Here is a 19,431-nt window from a genome sequence, read left to right as displayed (position 1 = left end):
TGTATCTTTATTACTCTATTAATTTGCACCTTTTTAGGGATCATTTAATACTTGCATTTTATTAGTGCTTTGTGAAACCTGCATGACTGAACAGGAATGTTTGCATTTTTAAGAGTTAAATGCCTATTCTTTAATATGAATTGTAGAATAATAAATGAATTAGAGGTGTTAAAATCTATTCATTTTAGAAAGTAAATTTTCTGTGCATGCATTTCATTGGAGAATGGCTCTTTCTCTTTTACGTTTTTCAGTTTCCATCACTCATCTTTGAATGTCTTTAAATGTGTTTTTCAAATCCCCTTCTATTGTGCAACTATTCTCTTTGGCAGTTTCCCATCTGCAAAGGTCATTTACTATCAGGTTTACTGTATATGCCTAATTTTATATTGTGCAATAAATCTTCAACAGCTCATACATGTGACAAGTCTGAAGGTTCAATCAGAGGTTGGATGTATCAATGTTTAATGTATCTCTCAATAAAAAATTAGCACGTGTCTTCAACTAAAATAAATGTTCTTGTTTTATGTGGTCTGTTTTACAAGACTATTAAAATGGTTTTTTATTATAGCTTTAGTATTCAGATAGGGACAGTATCAAACTGGACTGTTAGGCTAACAAAGTAAAATAAACAGTGAAACGTAACTACATCAAATATGAAATATCTAAAAATACAGGTGATTAAGTGGAGATAAACATAAAGCAAAATAGATTTTATCTATATAAAAATAATGAGATATTTTCATTTTGAGAAAATATCAGCTTATACATTAAGGATTGAAAAACTAAACTTGCAATTTTTTTTTTTACTTTAGCGCTAAAAATTATTCAAACTATTTTACTAGGACTTTCAAGTACTTTGTGAACAATGACAGCAACAAAATCATTGAATTATTTCCCAAATAATTAACATCTGCAACTTTCTCCAGGATATAGGTCCTACTTAATAATTTTGTCCCATTTCAACTGTGGAGAATTCTGAAAGCTAAAGTAAATGTAGTAAATGATTTAAAGTAGCCTAATAGATATATACTAAAAAGCAGTTTATTCACATTACTGTAAATATGTATCATAAAATTTTAATGAAATATTTTAGATATTTTCATTGTTTTCAAAGAATAACATTTTACAGTATAAAACCATTAATCATTCCCATAAAGTATTTCAATACAAAGATTTTAGAGGCCAAAGCCCTGTAACAGAGCTGAAAAAGAAATCAACATAGCAAAATATGCACATTAAAATTGATATAATTTTAAGAATCTCCATGGTCATTTGGAGAGAAAATATAAAACAGCCTGCTGATAAAATCAGAGGTCTCTTATATTCAGTCATTTAAACCAATGCAATTTCTAATAGTTTTACTTGTGCTGTGGTGAATTTACTATAAATCCCACCAGTATGACAGATTCAATCAGTCCATTTTTTGCAACGACAGGTCATATTTGCAGCAGAATGATCCAGTACCAAATATTTCAAAATCACTAAAGATATTAAAAGTGACAAAGAATGCAAAGAGCAAGAAAATAGCAGTAGGTACAACACAATTTCAGAAATAAAAGCCACTTAGATAGCTGCAAAATTACCTGCAACTTGCTGCTGAAAAACAATTTGCTATCAAATTTTACATTAAGAATACTCTGCACTTTAATTAATTTCTGCTAAGTTTGACAATATCCCATTAATGTGACTTTTCTGTGTTATAATTTCCATTGAGAAGCAGTGAAGCATGCTAGAAAAACGGGAAAAAAAGGAAACTCTATATACTTAGAAGCTCTGGTTTCTAGACCCAGCTCTGTGACCTTGAGCAAATCTTTAACTTCTCTAAACCTAATTTCCTCATTTGGAACATGAAACAAATGTCCATAGTTGGGGAATAGAAACCAAAATTTTTTTTAAAAAGTCATATGAATGGGTATTGAAAACTATAAAGCAATAGATACTTTAAAAATAAAATTATTATTTTCAAATTTTTGTGCTAAGCTTTTTTAAAAAGAAAATCTCTCTAATTAATCCAAAAAATTACTGTATTACTACTTTAGCAAATACATGTTGCTCTTTCCTCATAGAAATTAGTCTTTACATTTTACACTGATTCTTTTCCTATAATTTTTTGAGGGTCCCACTCTCACATTAATATATATAGATAAAATTAAATAAAAGCAAAGCGAAAATTACATTGCAAATATGTTTAGTCAAATTGATTTCTAACTTATTTTTAAAATAGCAGTATGACTAGTAATCAAACTAAGGTCCATAAAAGGGTTATAGAAAATGAAACACTATATTTTGTTTTGAAGAGAGCTGTTCCTTTACCTTATAGGCACATTCATTAACTACTTAGAAAATGAATTACGTTTACCAGGACTTTTAACATGTTAAAGAATACTCATTAACCTCAATCTAGACTGTCAAATAGTCTCTCTGAAGTGTTAGGAAGTTCCACTGAGTTAGAAATGTACACAGACACTTGTTTTCTCCTTGATCAAAGCCTTGCCAATCCCTCCATTTACCATGGTCCAGAGAATTAAATAAAAATTTCCTACAGAGAGTCAACTCCTAAGATACTGATAACAACTTTCTCTTTCTCTACACATTAGCTACCCATCATGAAAGGTCTCCAAGTATTTGCTCCATACTTGATTCTTACCAAAATCATATATTGTTATTATTTAAAATACATAGGTGGAGAGATGATTAGATAGATGAATAGATATAGATAGATTCATTCATCATTCATTCATTCATTCATTCATATGCAGATACATAGATAGGATAGATACTAGATATATGATAGATTGTATTATTCAAAATTATATATATATACACACACACACACACTATACACATACATATATATATATATATAACCTATACATAGGTTCTGTTCCTCTGGAGAACACTGAATAATGCAATCTATCATGTATCTATCATCTATCATATCTACCTACTTACCTATCTATCTATCTATCTAATATTTATTATGAGGAACTGGATTACAGTCATTGAGGCTGGCAAGTCCAAATTCTGTAAGACAGGCTTGCAAGCTGGAAACTTCAATAAAGGTGGTTCTCAAGTCTGGCAAGTCTGTGTTCCCCTGGAGAAGTGGAGAAGAAATTCTGATTTCTAAAATCCTCAGATAAACTTTTTAAACCTCCAAATGACTGGATGAGGACAATCTCTCTTATTGATTGCAGATGCAAAAAACTGTTTACAGGTGGAAATCCATCTACAAAATACCCTCACTATAGCAAATGGGCTAGTGCTGTGTGATCAAACAACTGGACACCAAAATCTAGACAAGTAAACTCATGAAAATTACCATTACAATTCACCCATTGTCAACTTGGCACCCACACATTTGTCCTTTAACCATATTTCATCCCAAAATAAAACCAACGATATATTCATATTTTCCCCTAATATGATACAACTGTACTGCATATACCCAAAAACATACTACCCCTTTCTTCAGGAGAGGATGCAAGTCCTTAAATTCTTGGGTGATATTCACTCTTATCCTTGATACCCTATAATTTATATACAATAATGTAATACAACATATGTAATAAGAGTGGGGAAAAAACAAAGATATTTGTCATACACACACACACACAAGTATATTCATAACAAAATAAGGAAGAAATACTCATAAGAATTACACTCCTTCCTTTTGCAACTGGTCATGTTTCTGTAGCTGGTATTTATAACTACTTTCTTCCACTATCCATTCCATATTCCATTTAGCTCAATAAGCACAATGGTTCTTTGCCTGGTGGGGTGACACAAACTTCATTCCTGAAAGATTTTGGGCCATTAATACTCCTGCATGGATGGTTTGTTGTACTTCTCCATTGATTTTAACCATAGGACAAAATAGTATGAAGAGATGCCATAAGGCATTGTTTTTACTTCCATTATGTAGTAGCAGTCCTATTATACCTTGAAAATGAAGATCAATTGTTCCAGCCAGTACAATAACTTCTGTCTTTGCCTGATGCTTCAGAGACATGAAAAACCCAAAGTGATTGAGTGGTAGTCTTAACTTCCAGTGCAATGGACTCTTTGTTGGGTCTCCATGTGGAAACACATCTCCCTTTGGCACTAAGACATCAGGAGAGAATAATGTTGTAAGAACAGAAAGCAAAAATCTTACTTGTGGATCATGAAGAGCACTAGCGAGTTCCTGTTTCAACCCCTTGACTCCTGGATCCATGACCCACAAGTTCTGGCTATGGGAGAAATAGCATCATAGATTAGATACACATTTAGAGCACATACAGCCTTCTGGACAGCATTGCTCATCCCTACAAGGTATTACCACTCCATTGGTGCTGCAACTGAGTCCTCAAAAGGCCATTCTACTGTTCTATCAACCCAGCAACTTCAAGATGATGAAGAACATGATAATACCAGTGACTTTCTTGGACCCATTGATTGCTGCACTGCGTTTTCTGTGATGTCAGTTCCTTGATAAGAAGTAAAGCTGTGTGGAATACCATGATGGTGGATAATGTATTCTATATGTCCATGGATGGTAGTTTTGGCAGAAGCATTGCATACAGGGATGGAAACCCATATCCAGACATCTATTCCAGTACAAACAAAATGTTGCCCCTTTAATGATGGAAAAGGTCCAATGTAATCAACCTGCCATGAGTTAGCAGGCTTATCACCTCAGGGTATGGTGCCAGATTGGGTACTGAGTATTGGTCTCTGCTGCTGGTAGATCGGGCATTCACTCAGGAGTGGTTGTAGCCAAGTCAGCTTTAATGAATGGAATCCATTATTGTTGAACCCAAGAAAAAAGCAATCAATAAAAACTGTCTTGAGGAAGCCCAGACATAGCCCAAACATAGAATAGACAAAATGTTAAATCAAATATTCTTAGTATATTCAGAGAACTAAAGAAAACCATGTCTAATGCTCTAAAGGAGAGTATGAAGATGATGTCTCACTAAGAGAGAACATCAATAAATATATAGAAATTATTTAATAGAACAAAATTGAAATTATGCATTTGAAAGCACAACTAACATTAAAAATTACCCAGAGGTGCTCAACAGCAGATTTCAGAAGGCAGAAAAAAGAATAGGTGAAGTTAATGATAGGTCAATTGAGAATTTCCATTCCGAGAAACAAAATGAGAAAAGAGTGAAGAAAAAGGAAGAGAAAATTGTGAGACACAAACAGAAAAAAGATTATAGAGTACCATGAAGTATGCCAACATATGCATAATGGAAATTGCAGGAGAGGAGAGAGGAAAAGGTCAGAAAAAATATTTTTAGAAAATAATGGTGGGAAACTTCTGAATCTAAACCTATAAACTCAAAGATATCCACTTCTAGATAGACCATAATCAAACTGTTGAAAGCCATTGAAAACAGCAGAAAAATGATTCATCAAGTACAAATTATCCTCAAGAACATCAAGAGCTGATTTTCCATCAGAAAATGGAAAGAAGAATACCATGGAATGAAATTTTCAAAGAGATGAAGGAAAAAGACTATCAAACAAGAATCTATGCCTAACAAAGGTAATCTTCAAAAATGAAGTTGCAATTAAACAATATTAGGTAAATCCAAAATAGAGAACATTCATGGGAAAAAAACTAACTTTCTCGAAATACTGATGATAGTCCTTTGGACTGAAATTAAAGCACGTTTTAATCTTCATAAAGAAATAAAGTATATCATTACAAGTAACTAAATAGGTAAATATAAAGGACAGTATAAATTTATATATTATTAGTAACTCCTATCTTTACCCATCTGATTTAAAATACAAATATATAAAGCATTATGAACTTGCATTAATGTGAATACAATGTATAAAAGCTGTGATTTCTGTGATGATAGTAGTACAAAAGAGGGGGAAGGAATGGAACTAAAAATGAGCAAATATTTGTGCACTACCAAAAATAAGTTGATATTAATCTGAAATAAATTGTTGTAAGTCAAGACGTTAATGTCAATCTCCGGGGCAAAAACTAAGAAAATAACTAAAAAATGATGTAAAAGAACAAAAAAGGAGATTAAAGTGGTACAATATAAAATATATAATTAAACCAAAAAAGTAGTAATGTGGTAGATGAAGAATGCACAAGATATCCATTAAACATGGCATACATAAATACAATCTTAACAACTATATCAAATGTAAATGAAACACTCCAATTAAAAGACAGAAATTGGCAGAGTAGATTGAAACATGATCCAACTCTATGATTGCTACAAAATACACTTTAAAGTAGAAGATACAAATAGATTTCATGTAAAAGGTTGAGAAAGAGATATACCAAATGTGATGGCTAGGCTAATGTGTCAACTTGACCAGGTAATAACTGACCAGGTGCTCAGTTATTTGGTCAAGTAAGCACTGGGCTAAGTGTAATGCAAGGACATTTACGGGCTTTAGTCACTGGTGACTTTGCTGCATAGATGACTGATAACATCTGGATCAACCAAGGAAATTGCCCTCAGCAATGAGTGATGCTTTATCCAATCAGTTGAATGCCTTAAAAGGGGAAGTGATTTCAGCATTTAGAGAGAATTTCATCCTTGGACAGCCAATGTCTCCCAGAAATTCATCAAGGACTTTCACTGGATTTTCACTGGAACCCCTGTTTTGCAGCCTGCCTGCAGAACCTGGACTTGTGCACTTCCACAGTCATGAGAGACTCATAAAGTCTCAAACTATCTGCAGATATCTCCTGTTGATTCTGTTTCCCTAGAGAACCTTGACTAATACATCAAACAACAAATATCAAAAGAGATCTGAAAATGGCTACGCTAATATCATACAAAATAGATATTAAAAATTTTTATGAGTGACAAGAAAGGAAATAACACTAAAAAGTCAATCTGACAAGAATATAAAGAAAACATAACATATAAGCACCTCACAATAAGAGTTGAATGTACATGAAGTAAAAACTGACAGAATTTATAGAAGAAATAGACAATTCAAAAACAATATTCCAATTTTATTAATGGATAGGAAAACTAGAGAGAAAAATAAAAAGGAAACAAATAATTTAAACAACACTATGAGCCAACAACACAATAACACTATAACATGCATCTATAGAACTCCAATAAACAACAGGGAATACACATTCTATTTAAGTGCACATAGAACATCCTAAAGAATAGACCATATATACTAGACTATAAAAGAAGACTCCATAATTTTAAAAATATTGAAACCACACAAAGTATGATCTTCTACCACAACAGAATGAAATTAGAAATCACTAATAGAGGGAAAATTTGGGAAATTCATAGTTATATAGGAATTAAACAATGCACTCCTAAATAACCAATGACTCAAAGGAAAAACATCACAAAAATAACTTAAAATTACCTTGAAAAGGATGAAAATGCAAGTAAAGCAGTAATTATAGAGAAATTTATAGCATTAAATAGTTATATTAGATGATCTCAAATCAAAAACCTATGGAGAAGCAGACTTGGCCCAGTGAATAGGGCACCCGTCTACCACATGGGAGGTCCACGGTTCAAACCCCGGGCCTCCCTGACCCGTGTGCAGCTGGCCCATGAGCCCCACCCGCAAGGAGTGGGCCCCATAAGGAGAGCCATCCAGTGTGAAAGAAAGTGTAGCCTGCCCAGGAATGGGGCCGCACACACGGAGAGCTGATGCAGCAAGATGACACAACTAAAAGAAACACACAGATTTCTGTGCTGCTGACAACAGACGTGGACAAAGAAGAACACACAGCAAAATGGACATAGAGAACAGACAAATGGGGAGGGGGGTGGGAAGGGGAGAGAAATACATAAAATAAATCTTTAAAAAAAAAAAAGAACCTAAACTTCCACCTTATAAAACTAGAATAAGAGCAAAATAAACCAAAAGTAAGCATAAGAAAGGATATAATAAACATTAGAGTGGAAACAAAAGCAATGGAGTAAAGAAAAAGAATGGCAAGAGTCTATGAAACTAAAAGCTGATTTTTAAAAAGATCAATAAAATTGATAATCATTTCTATAAATGAAGAAGGAAAAAGAAAGATATTCAAATTATTAAAATAAGGAATGAAAGATGCTATGTTATTATTGACCTTACAGAAATAAAAAGAATTATAAAGCATTAATGTGAACAATTGTATGTCAACAGATTAGATAACATAGATTATGAAATGGTCAAATTCATAGAAACACACTAACTATTGAGATTTACTCAAGAAGAAATAGAAAATCAAAGTATATTTGTGACAATTATCAAGATAGTAATTAAAAAACATCTGACAAAGGAAAATCAAGGACTGGATGGATTCACCATTATTCTACCAAATGTTTAAAGAAAAATAATACAGATGCTTTACAAAATCTTCCAAATATGCCATTCCATTAGACCAGTGTCACACTGATACCCAAACCAAAAAAGATATCACAAGAAGAGAAAAACACAGCTTAATGCCCCTTATGAATGTTTATACTGAAGACAGACAGATCACAATAGTAACATAAGGTGCCCAGGGATCTGTTCTACCAAAAAATCTTTGAAGAACTAGCAAAAACTGGCAGAACCATCTTCCTCCAAACTCTGGAAAGCAATAAAATGGTTGCAATAACTGAACAAGTGCTGAATCAAGAAAACATAACTTGAAACCAGTAGGAGAAACTTGTGGCCCCTTGTTGGCACCTCCCATACCACCTCTATAGCATGGTATGGAGCTGGCCTGAACCCTCATTGTGATCACTGGCCCTGTTCCAGAGGGAGTAGAGCAACCTCTACTCTAGGCTCTAAGCTGGGATGCCTGTGTATCATTGCTAGTCTACCAAGTGGCAGTATAAAAGGACTAAACCAAGACACTCATCTCTGTCTCACTGTCCCAGAACTTGCCCTGTATGCAGAAGCAGCTTGTGGACAGCTAAAACAGTGTAAGAAACAATTAAATTAAAGCAGCCTGGGAGAAAGGATTACCAACTTTAAGACATTCAATAGAACACATAGGGAGGGAGGTGTATATTGCACAGGTGGTAGAAGGGGCATTCAGATTCCTGTAAATAGGGGCATTCTTAAGGCCAAAAGCCCATGACTGGGACATTTAACATGCTTAGAAAAGACAGAGAGGACCCCACACTTTCACCTTGGGTTATCGTCTTCATAGTGGGACAAAAACAGTTAATACAGAACTACTTTGTGAAGTCTTTGGAAAGTATTTTTTGTATTGTTTTGATTTCTTAGCACCTAGCACTCAAGGAAATGTCTATCTTATCACTAGCTGGACTCAAACTTAAGTAGCAGACAACTCAGGGACTAAATCCAAGAGATAATACATTAAAACTTTAAAAAAAGTGCAACAAAAGAGTATAAAACAAAAAGGAAAAAGAAAAGAAAGAAAAAGGAAATGATGGATCGGACAAAGGGACAAAATAAACCCCCAGAAACCATCAATGAAGAATACCAGACTTTGGACATACTGGACAAAGACTTAAAAAATATAATATTCAATATGCTCTGTGGCAGTTTGATATTATTTATAAATTCCAAAGAGATATTAATTATGTTTGTAGGGGCAGACTTGGCCCAGTGGTTAGGGTGTCCGTCTACCACATGGGAGGTCTGCGGTTCAAACCCCGGGCCTCCTTGACCCGTGTGGAGCTGGCCCATGCACAGTGCGGATGTGCGCAAGGAGTGCCCTGCCGGAGCTCCACGCGCAAGGAATGCACCCCGTAAGGAAAGCCGCCCAGCACGAAAGAAAGTGCAGCCTGCCCAGGAATGGTGCCGCCTACACGGAGAACTGACGCAGTAAGATGATGTAACTAGAAGAGACACAGACTCCTGTGCTGCTGACAACAACAGAAGTGAACAAAGAAGACGCAGCAAATAGACACAGAGAACAGACAACCGGGGTGGGGGGGCGAGAGGAAGGGGAGAGAAAAAAAAATTACGTTTGTAAACTGGTCTGTTCCTCTGGGCATGATACCTTTTGATTGTATTAAATTCAAAGGTTTAAGTTCACTTGATTATGTTAAGATTAGGGCTCTAATTGGACCACATCATTAGGGCATGCAGAGTTGAATATCTGCACCCTTGGTATATAAATGAACACTTGCTCAAGGAAAACACAGAAGTAGATACACAGAGATGATACACAGAGGAATACAGAGAGCTCCACAGACACAGAAGAGGAGAGAACTTGTCAGCTTTGATCCTGTGGCCCAGGGAAGAGAGATGAGCCATTCATCTGGTAGTTTACAGCTGACTTCCAGAAGAGAACCGAGCAGCTGAGTCCAGAAAGAAACAAGCCCTCCAGCCTATAGCTGAGATCAGAAGAAGCTGGGCCCAAAAGCTTAAAGAGAGAGAAAGGCTGAAAAGTCACAGGTATCACCCACCATCTTATGTCAACACATGGCAACAGACTTTGAATGAGAAAATACCTTTTATGATGCCTTGAGTTGAACTCTTTAGGCCCTTGTAACTGTTAAGCCTCTACCCCCAAATAAATACTCTTTATAAAAGCCAACAGATTTCTGGTACTTTTTATTGGCATCCCTTTGGCTGACTAATACATGATCAAAGAGAGAAAGGATACACTGAGAAAGAACTAAAGGCTATCAAGAAAATGGCAAATTAGCAATATCAGAATCTCAATGAAGACAGAGAAATTTAAAAAGAGACAAAGCAGAAATACTGGAGATGAGTAACACAGTAACAATAACTGAAATAAAATCATTCCCTAGAGAATTTCAATAGCATATTGCTGCTGTCAGAGAAAGAATTATTGAACTCAATGATAAAATAATTGAAATGATTCAGGCTGAGTAGTAGAAAGAAAAAATAATGCAAAAAGTGAGCAGAGCCTAAAGACCTGTGTTACAACATCAAGCATACCAATATATGCATTACAGGAGTCGAAGAAAGAAAGATAGGTGCAGAAGGAATATTCAAAGAAATAATGGCAGGAAACTCCCAAATTTAACCAAAGACATAAAGTCACATTCCACAAGCCCGATGAACACCAAACAGGATAATTTGAAGAGAACCATGCCCAGACACATTGTAGGCAAATTGTACAAAGCCAAGAACAAGGAGAAAGTTCAGAAACCTGATAGAGAAAACAACATTTTATCACAAGTGACTCCAATCAGATGCCGATTTCTCATAAGAACTTATGGAGGCAAGAAGACAGTGGAATAAAATATTTAAAGTGCTGAAAGGAAAAGAAATGCTAAGCAAGAATTTTAAATCCAGCAAGACAGTCTTTAAAAAATGAGGGAGAGATTAAAGCATTCCCAGATAAACAAAAGCTGAGAGAGTTTGTCACCACTACACCTAAGGATAATGTTTCAACCTGAAAATAAAGGGAATTAGACAGGATCAAAGTGGCATAAAGAAATAAAAATCTCCAGTAAAGGTGGCCATATCCATTTTTTACATCTTATACTTTCTAAAATACAAATGCATAAAAAGTAATGATAAATCTATGGTTTTGAATACAATATGTAAAAATATAATTTGTACCATGTACAACAAAAAGGTGGCGCTCAGAAGCGTACAGGAACAGTACATACTACTGAAGATAAGTTGGTATAAAATCAAGTATGGTTGTTTATAAATTTAGGATGTTAAATTACAGCCCATAATAACCACAAAGTAAATATGTGAAAAATAGATACAGAAGGAAAAAAGGGACTCAAATTATGACACTATAAGAAATCAAATACATATGGAAGTATGCATTAACAGAAGAATTGTTGGACAAGAAAGGTATAAAAGTTACAAAGACCAAATAGTAAAATGGCAGGAGAAAGACCTCCATTATTAGTATAGGCATACTTCATTTTATTGTGCTTCACTTCACTGTGCTTTTCAGATAATGCACTTTTTACAAATTGAAGATTTGTGACAACCTTGTGTCAAACCATTCTACTGACACCATTTTTCCAACACCATGTGTTCACTTTGCATCTCTGTGTCACATCTTGGTAATTATCACAATATTTCAAACTTTTAAATTATTATTATATCTGTTATGTTGTTCTGTGACATTACTACCAACTCCACAAAAATCAAAAGGATTGTAAAAGGATACTATGAACAACTGTATGCCAACAAACTATTTAACCTAGATGAAATGGACAAATTCCTAGAAACATACAAACTACCCACATTGACTCAAGATGAAATAGACCATCTCAACAGACTGATGGCAAGTAAAGAGATTTAATCAGTAATCCAAAACCTCCCAACAAAGAAAAACCAAGGCTCAGATATCTTCACAGATGAATTGTACCAAACATTTCAAGATAAGTTAGTACCAGTTATGCTCAAACTCATCCAAAAATTGAAGAGGAGGAAACATTTTCTAACTCATTCTATGAGGCCAGCATCACCTTAATGCCAAAGTCCGAGAAAGATAGAGACAAGAAAAGAAATTACAGAATAATATTCCTTATGAATATAGATGCAAAAGTGCTAAACAAATACTAAGAAACTGAATACAACAGCATATTTTAAAAATTTCACTCCGTGATCAAGTGGGGTTTATCCAGGTAGACAAGGGTGGTTCAATACAAGATCAATTCATGCAATGCACCACAATAATAGAACAAGGGGAAAAAAAAAACCCACATGATCATCCAAATCATGCAGAAAAGGTATTTAACAAAATCCAGCACATTTTCTTGATAAAAATGCTCAGAAAACTAGGAATAGAAGGCAACATTCTCAATATGATAAAGGACATGTAAGAGAATTCCAAAGCTAACATCATACTCAGTGGTGAAAGTCTTAAAGTTTTATCCCTAAGATCAAGAAAAAAACAAGGATGGCTGCATTCACTACTATCATTCAACACTGTACTGGAAGTTCTTGCCAGAGCAATTAGGCAAGAAAAAGAGAAAAATGGGCATCCATATTGGAAAGGAAAAAGTAAAACTTTCCCCTTGCAGATGGCAAAAAAATTTATACCTAAAAAATGCAGATCCTCCATTAATGAAAATCCTGAAAACTCCATAACAAGGTTACTAGAGCTAATAAAATAATTCAACAAAGTGTTTGTGTATAAGATTAACAAGCAAAAAATCAGTGGTGCTTTTATAAATTAGTAATGAACAATTTGAACAGGAAATTATGGAAAAGTGGAAAGATTTCCACTTTCAGTTGCAACTATAAGAATCAAATATCTAGGAATAAATGTATCCAAAAAATGTAAAAGACATGTTTACAGAAGAAAAAAAAACATTTCTGAAAGAAATCAAAGAACTAAATAAATGGAAAAACATTCTATGTTCATGGATTGGAAGACTAAATATTGTTAAGATATCAATTCTAACCAAAGCAATTTGCTGAGTCAATATAATCAATCAAAATTAAAGTAGACATTTGTGCAGAAATGGAAAAGTCAGTCATTAAATTTATATGGAAGAGTAAGGTGCTCCTTTAAAGTCAAATCCATCTTGAAAAAAACATTTGGAGTAGTCACATTTCCTTATTTTAACACTTATTACAAAAGTACAGTCATCAAAACAGCATGGTGTTTGGTACAAGAACAAACATGCACACCAGTGGGGTCTAATTGAGAGTTCAGAAATAAACTCTCACATTTGTGGTCAACTGATTTGTGACAGTCTCCTATAAAGAAACATAATGAAACATCTTCAGACCTTGTGATGGGCAGCGTTTTCTTAGAATTTATACCTAAAAAATTAGCTACAAAAGAAAAAATAGATAAATGGAACTTCATCAAAATGAAAATCATTTGTGCATCAAAAGACTTCATCATGATAAGAAAAATACAGAAGTAAGCAAATATTTGGATACCACATGTTCAATAAGGGTTCAATATCCAGAATATATAAAGAAATCCTACAACTCAACAAAAAAAGATAAACAACCCAATTAAAAATTGGGCAAAGGATTTGAATGGACATTTCTCCAAAGAAGATATATAAATGGCCAATAAGCACACAAGATGCACAATATCATTAACTATTAGGAAAAGACAAATCAAAACCACAATGAGGTACCACTTCATACCCACTAGAATGGTTATTATCTTTTAAAAGAAGAAGAAAATAGCAAGTACTGAAGAGAATGTGAAAGATTAGGAACACTCATTCATTATTCTTGGGAATGTTAAATGGTACATCCACTGTGAATAATAGTTTGATGGTTCCTCAGAAAGTTAAGTACACAGTTACTATATGACCTGGCAATCCCACTTCTAGGTATATTAAAAAATTTGAAAGCAGAGACTTAAACAGATATTTGTACACCACTCTTCATAGTAGCATTATTCACAATTGCCAGGAGATGGAAGCCATACAAATGTCCATCGACAGGTAAATGGATAAACAAAATGTGGTATGTATGTGTATGACAGTTAGAAGCTGGGTGGACCCCAGAAGATCATGACCTTAGAGCTGATACATTCCTGTGCATATTGGTTAAATTACTTAAGTTAAGGACCTTTGATTAGATTGCATGACCCAAGATTGATCTTAACCCTCTTCCTGGAGCCCTTTATAAACTGGAATAATACAAAGAGGGAAGGCTGCAGACACACACAGGAGCTCAAAGACAAAGCCCAATAGGCTGAGAGAGAAGGTCCCAGAGGCCAATGGCTAGAATCAGTGGAAGGGCAAGGAGAGAAACTCCCAGACTCTAAGAGAAAAGGCCCAGAGAGCCAGAAGCTAAAATCAACAGAACACAGAAACTAAAAGAAGCCACAGAAGCAAGAAGCTGAAAACAACAATGCCTAGAGGAGAAGGCAGGGATAGGCAGACACTGCCATTGTGCTCTGCCATGTGCCTGCTTAGTCACTCACAGCAGTGACTCAGGGGAAAGCTTCTTTTAATGATCCCTAGATTTGGACACTTTCACAGCCTTGGAACTGTAAGCTTATCCATTAATAAACCCCCATTGTAAAAGCAATCCATTTCTGGTGTATTGCCTTGACAGCCTTTAACAAACTAAAATAATATGCAGTGGAATATTATTCAGCCTTAAAAAGGAATGACATTCTGATACATGTGACATGGATGAACCTTGATGACATCATGCTGAGTGAACTAAACAAGAGAGAATAGGAAAAATATTGCATAATCCCACTGATATGAATTAATTAGAATAAAATTCATAGAGTCATAAACTAGAGTACAGTTTACAGAGATGGGAAGGTAGGAAATGGGAAGTCAATGCTTAATTGGTACAAGCTTCCCTTTGAGGTGGTGAAAAAGATTTGGCAATAGATGGTGAATATAATTAGCACCACTGAATTTGTATATTTGAAAGTGGTTAAAATGGGAAATTTTAGGTTTTGTATGTTACTAGTTGTATGTATGCTAGATTGTATATATGTTTGTGTATGGAAAACTGGATATCCATATCTAAAAGAAAGTAAGAGGACACTTATCTCACCCCTTATAAAAAAATAGTTCAAAATGGAACAAGGACCTAAATATAAAAGTTAGAACCATAAAACTCCTAGAAGAAAATGTAGGGAAACATCTTCAAGATCCTGTAGTTGGTGGTGATTTCTTGGACCTTATACCCAAAGCATAAGCAATAAAAGAAATAATAAATAAAGGGGACTTCCTCAAAATTAAACACTTTTGTATTTCAAACAATTTTGTTAAGAAAGTAAAAAGAGTCAACTCAATAGGAAACTATCTTTGGAACCATATAGTTGATAAAAGCTTGATCTCCATGTTATATAAAGAGGTTGCACAGCTTAAGCACAAAATGACTAGCAACTCAATTTTAAAATAGGCAAAAAATTGAGTAGACATGTTTCCAAGTGGAAATACAAATGGCCAAAAGACACATGAAAAGATGTTCAACATCACTAGCTATTAGGGAAATGCAGGTCAAAACTACAATGAGATATCATCTCACACCATACAAAAGGGCCATTATTTAAAAAAAAAAAAACAGAAAACTACAAGTGCTGGAGAGGATGTGGAGAAATAGAAACACTTCTTCATTTTTGGTGGGAGTGTAAAATGGTGCAGCCTCTGTGGAAGATAATTTGGTGCTTCCTCAAGAACTAAATATAGAACTGCCATATGATATGGCAATCCTGCTACTAGGAATACATTCAGAAGAACTGAAAGCAAGGATGAAAGTAGATATTTGCACACTAATGTCCATAGTGGCATTATTCACAATTGCTAAAGGATGGAAACAAACTAAGTGTCTATCAACCAATGAATGGATAAACAAGATATGGTATATTCTTACAATGGAATATTATTCAGCTGTAAGAAGAAATCAATTGGGGAAGTACATGAAAACATGGAGGGACCTTGAGTATATTATGTTGCATGAAATAAGCCAGACACAAAGGAAATATATTGTATGGTCTCACTGATATGAACTAAATAAAATTAGTTGGCTTATGGAGTTGGACTATGAAGGGTAGATTGGCAGGAGTTGGAATGCAGGATGAGAAGGGGGAGAAGATGCTGGATATATGTAGAATGTTTAATAAGGTCAAATGTAAATACATGGTAATGGTTAGACTTGACAGTAACACATTATAAGGAATATAACAAACACTGTTGATTTATGGATGCGATTGTGGCTGAAATGAGTAGTGTAGAGAGATTAATGTCAGTTGGAGGACAGCTAGGGGATAATATGGGGTATGTATAACAATGATTTTGGCAGTAGATAGGGATTGTGGTTAATAATATAAATATAGGAATGTTCTTCTGCTGCAAATTGTTAAGAATGTGGTGATATATGGAAAATATAATGTAATTTATATACTATAGCTAACAACAACATTGAAATGTTTTTGTAGCAAAGCAAAGTTGGTACTATACTAGTATTAAAGGTCAAAAAAAAGAATATGGGATTTGGTTTCATGAGCTAAGTTTTTTTTCCTCTTTTTTCCTCTTTTCAATAATAAGGGGAACTTGACTATGTAATTTAACTAATCTGTGTTCATCTGTGTATCTTTATGAACACTGGAGGAATAACTAAGTAAGTAGTGGGAATTAGATGAGATAAAAGTGCACTACAGAACACTTTTAAGAGCAATGATTGTTGCAATGACTTGTTGAGTTGCCTTTCTGTAATTTTATTTTTTTGGAATTGAAATCAAGTTAAACAACTTGATTAAGTTAATATTAAGTTAATAATTAAGTTAATTATTATTAATAATAAAAGCTAAAAAAAACTGCAGTCATTTAAAAAAATGTAAGGAAACGATTTATAAAAATGGAACCAATAGAACCCTTAGAAAATGAGGGCAGAAGAGCTGTTCTGGCAACTACTATCATGAAGATAATGCATTGTCCATAAGTCAGTCTTGATATAGGTAATTAGTGAAGATTTAGGGGCACAAGTTTGTTATATCACATCACCAAATACCATTAGGACTTTAAACACAAGTGGTGTAGACAGTTGGGGAAAAGCTAGCTACCTTTTTTTTTAATAAGCTTTAAAAAAAATTTTAAAGATACTTAGATTACATAAATATTATATAAAAAATATAGGAGATTCCCATATGGCCCACTCCCTACCCCTCCCATACTTTCTTACGTTAACAGCCTTCATTAGTGTGGTAATTTGTTACAACTGGTGAACACATATTGGAGCATTGCCACTAAGTATGGATTATAGATTACATTATACTTTACACTCTCTCCCACACAATTTTGTAAGTTATGATAAGATATATAATCGCCTGTATCTGTCATTGCAATGTCATTCAGGACAATTCCAATGTCCCAAAAATGTCCCCATATTACTATTTTTCCCTATCCCTCTCCTCAGAACCTCTAGTGGCCACTGCTTCCAACTCAGTGATAGATGTTCTTCCATTGCTAGAACAATAAGTCTATAGTAGAATAACAGTAAGGCTACTCTAGTCCATCATTTATTCCTCAATTCTGGGGGTTCTGGGATATGGGATATGGGATAATTGAGAGGGGGCTTAGATCCCATGGGACAGATGGATGGGACTATCTTGTTTGTAGTTGCACACTCTCTGTTCCTTGGGATGATTGTGGTCTGTCATCATCTCCCTGTTAGTTGTCCTGGGTAAGTCCAATGAACTGGAGAGTGGGTGCTGCAACCCTGTTGATATTCAATGCCCAACGGGCACATGGACAGCCCAAAGACTTAAGTCTCTTGGACATACACCTATCAACTTTAGTACTAACTATAGGTTCAAATAGAAGGGGCAGAAGAGCCATGCATAGGGAAACCACAGCTGAGTCCAACTTCCTCACTGGGAAGCATAAATTCCAAAGTACAGCTCGCTGGCAGGATGCCAAATTCCTGAACTGTCTGCCCTACCTATAATGTCTGGATATCTCCACAGTGAGGCAGACAGAAATGGATTCAGAAATCAAGGGAAAAATTTCCATGCATGAGGAATTAATTTTGTGGTGTGGAGTAGAAACCCACATTTTAAAATGTGGTCCCTGGACTGATCTCTTTAGTGATCAAAGTGTCATTAAGCCTACGCTGCTTATTTTCATTATTATAGGTATAATCCAGGTTTTTGTGCCTCTTATATGCCATTTGCAAAGGCATTACACTCTTTGAAAAATGGATGTTTTCCAATTTGGATTATTAGTCATTCTGGGCATGTCTTTGTCCCCAAAAGACAAAAAGATTCTTACAACCTCAGATGATTCAAATGCTGAAGAAATTAAAGATATCTATGGACTCCATGGTTAAGTAGAACACACATTAGCTTTCCTGAGAACTCATGTGCCATAGGAAATGAAACTTGTGTTGACCGGCCATTCAATAGGCTGCTGTTCTCTTCCAATACTGAAGCATTCCCCTGAGCTTCCAGTAACCCATACCTTGCTGCTCTTTCCAACAACTGAGCGAATGTCACAGATGTCCAAACGCAGGATTGCCACCCCGTTACTGTGCTGGTCTCTAGTTACTAGCTACTTATTACTGAACCCTTGCCCTGAGAAAATCAAGTCCTTACTAATCAGAGTGGCCTTAACATGATGAACATGTCGAATGAGTTTTCAGTCAGGAATGTATTGAAACCATTCTACCTTGCTAATGATGCCTACCATGGGGCCAAGAGATGATGGAGGTATTGGAGCAAGACAATTAAACCATAAAGGAGCATTTACCTAAGCTTACATTTTACTATGGTACTATAGACAGTTGGTGTCCAAAAGAGTACTATGAAGACATCAAGATTTTCCAGAAAGAGAAGAAATTACCTCACTCTTTTGTCATGTCATCTAGCCAGAAAATGGCAGCAATGGTAGCTGAATGGCTAAAGGATGACCTACCCAAAATATAAACACTGACACATGGAAACCAGCATCTACAGCCAGTGAGTAGGATCGGTAGGTTTACTGATTAGTAGATAAATGTTTAGTTTTGATGTTTGACATTAGGAAAAATAAACAAAAACATGAGAACCTCTTAGTTTAAGAAACACTGGCACCCCATGCTAGAGCCTGAAGTAAA

At 34.9% G+C, this 19,431-nt stretch overlaps 1 long non-coding RNA gene and 1 pseudogene across 1 annotated transcript in view; one reads left to right on the top strand and one right to left on the bottom strand.

The window, feature by feature from the left end:
• Positions 1 to 1,027: 1,027 nt before the first annotated feature.
• LOC131273264 (uncharacterized) overlaps positions 1,028 to 19,431 on the bottom strand; it is a 254,749-nt gene continuing 236,345 nt past the window's right edge. Inside the window, exon 6 of the long non-coding RNA XR_009180424.1 lies at positions 1,028 to 4,101. This is a non-coding gene — a long non-coding RNA (uncharacterized lncRNA). The remainder of the gene's footprint in view (positions 4,102 to 19,431) is intronic.
• LOC101420377 (lipid droplet-associated hydrolase-like) lies at positions 18,319 to 19,261 on the top strand (annotated as a pseudogene).

Source organism: Dasypus novemcinctus, chromosome 14 (assembly GCF_030445035.2).
Source record: "Dasypus novemcinctus isolate mDasNov1 chromosome 14, mDasNov1.1.hap2, whole genome shotgun sequence".
NCBI classification, from domain to species: domain Eukaryota; kingdom Metazoa; phylum Chordata; class Mammalia; order Cingulata; family Dasypodidae; genus Dasypus; species Dasypus novemcinctus.
Note: the sequence above shows the minus strand (reverse complement) of the source record. Positions and strands in the feature narration are given on the sequence as shown.